We start from the raw sequence: 11,432 nt of genomic DNA, 5'->3' as shown, positions 1-11,432 counted from the left end.
CGACTAGTCTTCTCCTTTTTTTATAAGAGAAGGGGGCAAACGGGCAGCGAGAACACCAAGGTGTTCGTCGACGCCCATGGACATCTGCAATACCAGAGGAATCGCAGATGCATTGCCAGCCTTTTTAACTTTTAACAGCTTAACGGAACTCGTTGAAATTTGGCACAGATCTTGAACATAGTCTGAAAGATCACGTAGGATACTTCCTAAGTTTTTTTTTTAATTCAAGACAAAGACAAAGTCTTGGGCAAAAGCTACTTACTTAATATATTTTAACAATAAATAGTAATAATTTTAAATTTGGAACGTCAATTATCGTCATCAACATCTTACTGTCCTTATTTCGTCCTCCACATTGATCTATCTTCCATCATCTCGGTGGTCACTCCCTTCTTGATCATGTCACTTTTGTCGTAATCCATCTATCTCTTCTTTGACTTATCTCAATAGGTAAATGTCAACCATATTAATATTTAAAGTTTATATATACGTGTATTTGGTGAAATACTTAACAGTATGAAATTAACTTGTTTTTTATTTGAAATAAATATGCCATGATTTTTTTTTTGTAATAAATCTATTATTAAATAAATCGTTGGTTTGTTTGTTACGATATTATTTCCACTTATTCCGTTTCAGATGGTTACAATCGAAGGCCGTGACTAAACAACGACCCAGTCGACGACACTCTTGTGACGAAACTAGATATTTTTTTTGTTTATTAATGTTACCGTGAAATTGTTTAAATCGCCAATTTATAACGTTACTAGTGTTTTTGTTGAAAACACTTCGACTGAATCTTATATTTACTTCTTCGTTTTGTGTTATATACCTATATTGTAACAATGCAACGATTTGAAGATTTTTTTTTATTGTAAACTATCAAGAAAAAATACTTTAATTAAAATTCTAGTTTATAGTTTGTGTATTAACAGTCCAAGTTTATGAAAGACTATTGCTAGAGAGATGTTAATATAACGATATTCACAAGGTAACTGTGACGTAATAAAAACGATGTTATGATAGTACTTGTGAGCAATAGATGGAACTAATGTTATTGACAATGTAACCAGAGTTTAAGAACGGTTGAGATATTTAAACAAGGAACATATGAAGACACTTTCCTTTCTATATTGTAAATAAAAGCACTTTTAGAATACTTTGTAACATTTACGTTCTGAGTGAAAATGATACATCGAAAATGCATAGGATTTTAGACTCTTGGTTCGTTTTCCTTTTCGCACATATTCTTATGCTAAACTAGCTGTCACCCGCGATTCTGTCCGCGCGGAATTGGAAAAAAAACGTAATAAATAGCCTATGTGTTCTTCCAGACAATGTTCTGCATCTGTATTAATTATCAATAAAATCATGTAATCACGCCAGTTTATATACTAAAAACTTGATTACAATACATATCATTATGTACTTTTTAATTATATAAATGCTTTAAGTCATCACATCCGTAATAAAAATAAGAGAACGTGTTTTTATACAAGTTGGCAGATAACGCATGGATTTAGTTGACTGACATCAAACAATAATGAACCACTTGATACGGATTTAAAATTGTGACACACGATCATACAGAACTACTTTCCTATTTATCCATCTATTTTATAAGAAATAATTGATTTTTATTTTTGATTCAAATAAAAAAATTAAAATTTCTTGAATTGACATACAATATATTACTTTTTAGCCAACACATTGTAGAAAGAGCTACTGCCAGGTCATCTATTGACTATTAATTACTAATAATTACTATTAATTACCATTAATTACTATTAATTACCATTAATTACTATTAATTACCATTAATTACTATTAATTACCATTAATTATCATTAATTTTGATTTCTAACAACTAAAACCAAATCTCTCAAACAGCTAAATTTCTATGACAGTGTTCAATTTGAAAATATACATTGAAATATATATATTGACGTAATATTGGGTGATTTGCTAAAAGTTTGTCAGCTTAAACATCCGTGTGTGAGACGAAGGCAACAATAAGCGGTGTTTGTCGGAGCGTACACAGAGCGCAGCAAGTTGCGACCATTATAAGTAGACCGAACAATGTAGACAGAACAAGAGGGCTTTTTTTCAATGTACCTAAATGTGTAGACATATGTACAAACTCTATAAAGCGTTTGACAATAGTTGATGATTTTATTTTTATTGAATACGAATCATTTTACCTCACTCAGAGACGTTAAGTGATAATTAAGGGAGAGTTTAAGTAGTCATTTAATAAAAATCAATACTGCTCTGTATCAATTAAAATATAGTAAAAATATTACATTCACAGATTTTTTATTAGTCTAGTCTCTTGTATTTAAGTAGCAGATTTTAGTCAGGTCAGGTATATGATAATATTTTTCATCAAACTATCAATTTTAAAACTACTAAGAAGTTATCAGCCACCGGTAAGTTTAAAACTATGTTGGTTGACTATAACTTAACGGCATAATTTTACATCACATTAATACTGCATTTTATGTAGAGAGAAAGAAGTGCCAAGATCGTGCTCATAGCCTAGGTAGCATTTAACTAACTAACTAGGGTGACGCAGTGACCCGAGGAGGGCCTTGGTCTCCGACAACAAAAGTCTCCAGGTCCAGACCTGCAGGTCCCGAAGATCCCTATCCACCTCATCCATCCATCGATACCTGGGACGGCCAACTGTACGCCGACCACTCGGTCGTCCCATGTATGCGCATTTGTCACCACGAACATCATCCATTCTGTTTAAACTTTCGTGAGACATCATAATTAATTAATTAAGAAACGGCTTAACTCACGTTTTGAGTTAAGCCGTTTCTTAATTAATTAATCATCCATTCTTTCTAAGTGGCCGAGACAGCGGAGTCGTTGCGCTTTTATATCGCCAATGATGTTGGTCTCGGCCACCAGTTTCTCGATCTCAGTATTTTTTCTGATGCGCCAGGTTCCATCCTCTTTTTGCACTGGCCCTAAAATTAGGTAGCCTTTGTCTAAAGAAATATAAATCTAATCTAATCAAAAACCGAAATAAACCTTAACAAACATGATGAGTAAATTTATACACTCTTAATATTCTTAAAGTAAATTGAATATCACCAAAGAATGTTCAAAGTCAGGTGTGAACATAAACAATTCACAACACAACAACTCAATTAGCGGTATTGTGAGTATATCAAATTATTTCTATCAAATTTTATTACTCTGTAACACATGCCAGATGACAAGCTCACAAAGTTGCGAGAACTATTAGCCAACTATGTTATTAGTTGGCTAATTGAAATTTCAAATCAATGTACAGGAATATTAAGTTTTATTTATTAAAACTCGTTAGAATAAAGCTCATAATCGTAGCAACATTTGGTAAAATTATTTAGACACTAGATTAATTTTCAATCAAACTAAAATAAAACAAGCGTTGTGGTCTTTGATTTAAAAACTAGGAACCTAATTGACCCAACTCACTGTCTTTTAAGCAATAAAAAAATAGATGTTTTGCAGCATGTTACATAACCTTGTGTCTGTTCAAAGAGTACTTTTAAAAGTGTAAATCATGGCCTTTTATTTTAAACTAGCTTTTACCCGCGACTCCGTCCGCGCGGAATAAAAAAAATAGAAAACGGGGTAAAAATTATCCAATGTCCGTTTGTTTCCTGGTTCTAAGCTATATCAACATCAATTTTCAGCTAAATCAGTTCGACCGATCTTGAGTTATAAATAGTGTAAACAGGCAAAAGATATATTTTCAATTGAACTATTCGGTTAAAACTGAATTTCTGTAGCGATCTTTAAAGTCCACTTTTGGAGGAATATGATGAAAACGTTTAATCTTAATGAGAGTGTATTTGACATATTAGGTATAATAAAGTCAAGAAACGATTCAAGTTAAACATGCAGTAACTCAAATAACGCAGTCACAGTCACGGCAAATATTAGTCTAACACCCACGCCGCAGTATTTACATGCGCTACTAAAACGACGCATAACTTGAATACAACTTAATAACTTGCAAGTTACTAATTTCGAAATATATAGAAAACAGTTTTGCTAAAAATTTCGACAGAAGTTGAAAAAGTTTAATAAGAAAGTTTAATGTCAAATAATGTTACCGAAGCAAACTGTTTTAAGACATTTTGCGCCTTACCACAATATACTTAGTGTTTCAAATTCATTTTAGCTTAAACATACGTTAACCATTTTATACCGTGACTATAGTGCCCGGGCAAGATTTTTGACAAATCATGGTTATTGAAACATTATACGTAGGTTTGCGAAACGCTCTCTTTCCCAATAAATAATAAAGTACTTATACCGAAAGTATTGTGGTGATACATATTTGTGGTGAAACATATAACCACGTTGACGTCAATAATTACAGGCGATCAAAGGGTTAAAACACGTATTTTTTGGAGTAATAGAGTTTATTTTTAGTGTACAGGTTAAATCAACACGAGGTACCAATGCGTATTTCGATTAAACAATGTTATATGTATTATACTACATCTATTCGACAGTGAAGAAAAACGTTCGTGATGAAACTTGCACATATCTGCAAAGAAATTTAAAGACGAGTATGGTCAACCAACCCGCAGTGAGCCAGCGTGGTTGAATAAGGTTAACACAAACTTGGCTGTATCCAAGTCTCTCGGTGCGGACATCCAAAATTTTATCGAAATCTGGATCAAAGAAGACAAACTTCAATACAACATACAGAAAGGAAATTTTACTTATGGAAAAAAAAAACAAAAGGACACCTGTTCATGTCTTTTTATGTACAGTTAGTGTAATTAATTACCTCTTTTGTAGGTTTAATATGAGACATCTACATTTACCACTAAACAACTTTGAGTACGGCTTCTGACTTTATTTTTAAATCTAATACGTTGTCTTGAATAGCCTAGAAACTTAGGTAATAATGTCGGATACCGCGCGATATTACCACAAGAACAACTTGTCGTGTTTGTTTGTTTGTGTCGAGTACTTGTTCGCTCTAAAGCTTTTTAAGCTTACACTACGATGGAATTCTATATTACAGAGTATTATCAATTTTTATAACAACGTTGACGAGTTTACAATTCAAGACTTATGTTTCTTAATTTTCTTGAATATATCATACTGTTAGGTGTTAGGACTGTTGAGGGTAGTCTCACAAATGTTAGGTGTTAGGACTGTTGAGGGTAGCCACACAAAAGGTTTTATAAGGAAGCGTGCGCTGCTGCTCGAGGCAGACTCTTTCCATCCGTCATTGCGGAACGTCTGACATTTTTGTTTATTTACGTTCGGTTTGAGTTTATACTATTGCGAGGAATATTTAGAAGTAGAGTTAAGTTCACTATTTCGCTGTTAATTTATTTCTTTTAAAATACTTTTGCATCAAATATCTAACAATACAGTCTTAACTCAAATATATAGCCTTAATATAATATAAAGCCTTTAATACGATTCATTACATATTAAATAAGTGCATTTATTCATAAATGTACTTTTCATATATCAGTACAAGCTTTATTTAAGAGCTAAAATATGTAAAGTCAACAAAAACAATTGTAAATGCATTAATAATTTTCCAGTAGTACATTCCAAGTCGGGAACGTTTATTTCCTACCCAGTGATATGTTATTTGTTGCTCTTAGATAGCTTGCTTCTCATGTGGGAAGCAAATAAAATTCTCTGTCTAGACGTAATATCTTGTAACTAAATAGTTTGTAATTTCTATTAATAAATTAGTATAACGAATCGGAAAAACGTCAAATCCATTTCCATAGTAGCAATCATTGTATAATTAATTTTGTTATATTAAAATTATTGATGTCGTCAAATTATTAAAGATTTTAATTGTAACTCAATAATAAAGTCAAGTTAAGCTTTGATAAATCGTTAAGCGTTAAGCACCTTGTCATAAGCAAGAACAATTCCAAATTTAATGGAATTTTACAGGTCACGTGATTAATTTGAATATCGAAATAGCACCGTGATGTACAAGTGAAATTAAAATTAACAACCAGAAGTAAAATATTTTCTGATATTGACTGATACAGCAAAAACGAAATTTCTAGTCACAAATATTACCAACTGAATTTTATAATTTTAGGTGGTTTATTAATGGCCCCAAAGAAAATCTAGGGAATATTTTGTTGAGTTAATAATGGGGAGAAAATCTGTAAGTTCTAAGTAGATGCAGCAGAACTTCTTTTGTCATTTGTCAAATTTCATAATAGTACTGTCATGAAATATATAAAACCTATTTGACACAAAAAACGATAAAAGAAAAAGATACAAGACGACTTCACTTTTTTGACAGGCTATAAGACATGGTATTTTGTGCTTATTTGATTTTCGCAATTTTGATGCTGACGGTAATGGTTTGTAGCGCTAATGAGGATTCGAACTTATAATAGACATAGAATTAGCTGTCAGTAAAATCAACAGATGCGTTTAAATCGGAACGATATAATTGTGACTTTTTTTCTAAAATTTTATGGCAAGCAAATGAAACTAGTTCCTCTTTTGATGATAAAAATTGAATATATTTCATTTGATTAAAAATGTCTAACTACTTCTAGTTCATGTTTACTTGAAATTTGTCAATCACCTTTATCTGTTTGGATAATTTTCTTTAAACAGGGGTTCAGTTTTTATTAATATAGTAGTAAATACTTTCTCTTACTCTAAATATCTTACATGTAAAATTCTCGTGTCACAATATTAGTTACTTACATTAAATTTTATATGTACATTCAGTAGGTCTGTGAATCGCCTACTATCTATTTTTCATACCCCTAAGTGATAAGGTTTGTTTTGGCATATGTATAGAACATAGTCTGGGAAAACACATTGGCTACTTAATAAGTTTTTTTATCTCCGCGCGATCGGAGTCGCGGGCAACAGTTAGTTTCCTTATTATCCGGTAAATTTTAACAAAAACATGTAATGTTATGGAATAAAATAAGTCCAAGTTATTTATTACGTGGGAAAATTATTGGCGTTATATCCGCTCATAATAAGGGCGTTGTTTTATTTTTCAAATACGAGTAGAAGCAATTGACGTAACTAAAAGTAAACTTATTTAATAACTATTATTGTTTCAATTCAATAGTATAGGTCCCACATGAGTTGAATGTTTTATTGTTTTATTATTGGATTCCGGTTCAACGGAGAAACAGGTTTAACGCTAACATTGTGCCGTAACTTTTTAAATTATGTTCTGTGATATTACTTTTCAGAGTATTTGTGGCCAGTATTTTGTTAGCTACTTCGCCATTAGCTTTGCAACAGATGCTTAGATCTAATCTGATTTTTGTTTTTTTTTTTTGTTTAGTTATATTTTAAGTGAGAATTAATTATAAATTGCACTAGATTGTCAATAATTTTAACACGTGATGAATAAGTGGTGATTTTAAAAATGCTTCTCTCAACTGTAACTGTGATATAAATCGTCGACTTTTAAATTTTGCATTAGTTATCTGTTTTTAAAAAAATTAACAAAATATACAATACTTATAGCGAATGAACTTAACAGAGTGTCTATAACACAGGTTTTAAACACTTGCAATCTACAGATCAAGGGTTCGAATCCCGTCATGTATCACTGTGGTTTTCGATTTATATATGTACATTTATCTGACGTTCTTACGGTGGAGGAAAACATCGTGATGCAAACTGCACATATTTGAGAAGAAATTCGAAAGTATGTGTAAAGTCAACCCGCACTGGGCCTGCGTGGTTGACTATGGCCTAGTTACCCCTAACTCAGGGTAGGCTCCGAGCCCCTCAGTGGGGACGTATAGTGAGCTGATGATAACACGAAATTGTTATAAGTAAAGTACTTAGTTAAACTTGTATCTATTTTTAGATGTGTATTTTTGTATTTATATAATTTAATTTAATAAAAAGATTTTTAATACATGTAAACTAAATGTGTCGTATAATTTATGCTTAAGTTCTAATTTTCGTAATAGAGCTGTTAGTTTCATTGTTACGTTTGACCTTTAGTTAATATCAGATATTATAGAATGGTTCGTATTTAAGCCCAGTAATATTGAATAACGTATCCTTTCTTAGAATATGATGATGTAATTTCAGGAATTTGACTTTATATAAGATTTCATTGTATCTCTCTGCCTTTTATCACCATTTAAACCGTTTATCATTATATGAGTTACTATAGTAAAGTTAAAAACTGTAGTTATCTTGATATGTTAAAACACGTAAAGAATTTTAAAGAAATATGACATTTATTAACGTGAGTTTTCACTGGAGTAAAATATATCCATTTTGTCGACGAATAAAACGACGACTATAAAATGTTTTAGGGGTGCAAGCTCTCGCTATTGGAGTGTCGGTAGCTCAGGGGTTAAGCATTTGACTTGTAATCTGTAGGTTCTTAGTTCGAATCCCGCCATGAACCAATGTGTTTTTCGATTTTTTGACACATGTAAGTAAGTAAGTAAACATCGTGATGCAACCTGCGAAGAAATTCGAAGATAAATGTAAAGTCAAACAACAAGCACTTTTTTTTTTTTTTTTTTTTTTTTGAGAGGGGAATGCGGTTACGCATACCACGAGCCTTGGGGAAAGGCGCGTGGGTATGTGGGACTCCTCCCCGTTCCTGGCCCCGAGTGGGACAGGAAGAAAGGGAGCATACCCACTAAACCCCTCTGGTTCCCTCTACCTCACCATGCACCGGGACGAGGGGACACTAATGTATTCTTCAACACGTCCCGGTGGTGATTGGCTCAGCCTTCTCTTACTGTAAGCCTCTTTTTGCGCGCGGGAACCCGTACGCGCCCTCTTCTACTCATTCTGAGTGGCGGACTTCCCCTAACCCGCCACTCGAGTCATGCTAGGGGGGAAGGTTTTGGGCGTACGCCCGTCTTCTTCTCCCCATGCGACTTCTGCGGATGGGATTGCGGGAGTTTGTTTCCCTTATCCTCTCCGCTTCCTCTTTACGAGACATGGTCACTTCAGAAAATTTTTGTACTGCCTCCCATGCTTGGTCAGCTTCGACCATTCTGCTGACAATAGCCGGTAAAGATAAATCATTGCCCACATTGGCTATAAGATCCTGGCGCTCTACTGCCCACGCAGGACACTCCTCCAGCGTGTGCTGGGCGGAGTCCACTAGACAGCCGTCACAGTGGTGACACTCCGCGGACGGCTCCCTCCCGATCCGGTGCAGGTATTTGCCGAAGCATCCATGATCCGAGAGCACCTGTGTTAACCGGAAGGTGAGCACCCCGTGTATCCTGTCCATCCACTGCCTAAGAACAGGACGAACTGCCTCGATGGTCCTGATGCCGGAATTCGGCTGTAGAAGTTGGCGTTGCCATTTGGCAACAGCTGATTCCCGCTTTGCTTCCCTCACCATTTCAACTTCTTTCTTTAGGGGTGGAGAACCGTTTTCCGCGTGCCAAGTGCTCCGCCAGACGAAGACCGCCGCAAGAATCTCTGCTTCTAGTAGCCATGGCAGGGATCCCGCCAGGACGCAGGCCGCCTCATAGGACACCGTGCGATATCCTCGGATAACCCTGATGGCCATCACTCTCTGCGGCCGCTTTAACAGGGCGACCGTACGCCCGTTCAGGGCGCCGCTCCACACCGGTGCCCCATATAAAGCCATTGAGCGCACAACGCCCAAGTACAGGCGTCGACAGGCTGACTTAGGGCCATTAACGTTTGAAAGTAAGCTGCTAAGAGCAGCCGCCGTCCGCAACAACTTGGGCACCAACTCCTGAAAATGTGCCTCAAAGGTCCATCGTCCGTCGAGCGTGAGTCCCAAATACTTCATTTGGCGTTTAATGCCAATGCATACTCCGCCGACTGTTATGTTTAGCCCAGGAGGTGGCCTCTTTCGAGGTCCATGGAACCATAAAGCCTCGGATTTACTAAGGGCCACCTCTAGACCCAGCCTACGGATTCGGTTTACTACCTGAGCCACTCCAGCAGTGGCCAAGATTGTGCACTCCCGATGAGTTTTCCCCCTCGCCGTTACCAAGGTGTCATCAGCATAGCAGGTGACGTTTATTCCATTAAGGAAATCCCCACGCAACACCCAATCATATCCAACGTTCCATAGTAACGGTCCGAGGACCGACCCCTGAGGAACACCACAAGTCACCGTGTAATTGCACCACTCGTTTCGACTTCTATACGAGATCGATCTTCCCGATAGATAGTCAGCCACTATGCGTTGGAGGTATCCTGGCACTCGATGATAGCGGAGTGCTTCCCTAATGCAACTCCAGGGCAAGGTATTGAAGGCATTGGCGATATCCAAGGATACCGCCAAGATGATCTCACCTTGGACAGCTGCTTCCTCCGCTATCTTTTTTACCCTCACTATAGCGTCCACAGTGGACCTCCCCGCTCTAAAGCCAAACTGACTGTCATCAAGGTCTGGACCGCTTCCCGTCATATGATTGGTTAGACGTTTGGCTACGATGTGTTCAAACATCTTCGCCACCTCATCAAGTAAAACAATCGGGCGGTATCCTGAAGGAGCGTTCTCGGGTCGGCCTTCCTTCCTAAGAAGGACAAGCGTTCCATTTTTCCACAATTGGGGGAATCGTCCTTGGGAAAGGCAGGCATTCATAAGCTCGAGAACTCTTTCCTCATATGCGTCCGCGGCTAATACCCATGCACGACCAGGTATGCCATCCGGGCCTGGAGCCGTCTTCTTGGCGTTTAGCCTACGGATCGCAGCGCCAAACTCGCCCGAGGTTATCGGCGGAATGTCCTCAACAACCCCAGTCGTCTCGCTCCTTGCGGAGGTGGACATGGTAGGTGGATTGTGATGTTCCTTTTGGGGGAAGAGACCTCTCACAACTTCTGTAACCACTTGAGGGTGGAGAGACTGCGTCAGGGGGGATGTCCGTGATCGCAGTTTTCCTCTCACCATTCGATATGGGCGGCCCCATGGGTCACGATTCAGAGACTCGATCATCTCTTCCCGCGCACTCTCTTTTGCTTCGCTTATAGCGAGGCACAGGGTGCGTCTTGTGGCCGTATAGGCATTCCTCAGAAGTAACTCCGTCGCTTCGTCACGTCGTCTCCTTCGTCGTACTCTTTGATATTGGCGCCTGGCGGTGACGCACGCAGTGCGTAGTTCCGCGATTTCGACTGACCACCAGTATACCTGCTTTTTCGGCGGTTGGGGACCTTGCCTCGGCATTGACGCGTTACAGACGCGGGTTATTGATTGGCGTAGCGCATAAGCCCCCTCATCAACGCTTACTACGCTATCCAGAGGCATCCAGTTTTCAACCTGACTGGCCTCGGTGTGGATGTCCTTATTGATGCGCTTTACCACCCACCGTGGGCTACTATCGTTCATCAACCGGGATCCCGGGCGAACTGGAACCACAGATGACTCCGATATGTGGAAACGGATGTAAAGGTGATCTGACATCGTCTCCACATTTTCCAAGACT

This window comes from Papilio machaon, chromosome 22 (genome assembly GCF_912999745.1).
Source record: "Papilio machaon chromosome 22, ilPapMach1.1, whole genome shotgun sequence".
Lineage (NCBI taxonomy): Eukaryota > Metazoa > Arthropoda > Insecta > Lepidoptera > Papilionidae > Papilio > Papilio machaon.
This window is presented reverse-complemented; position numbering follows the sequence as displayed.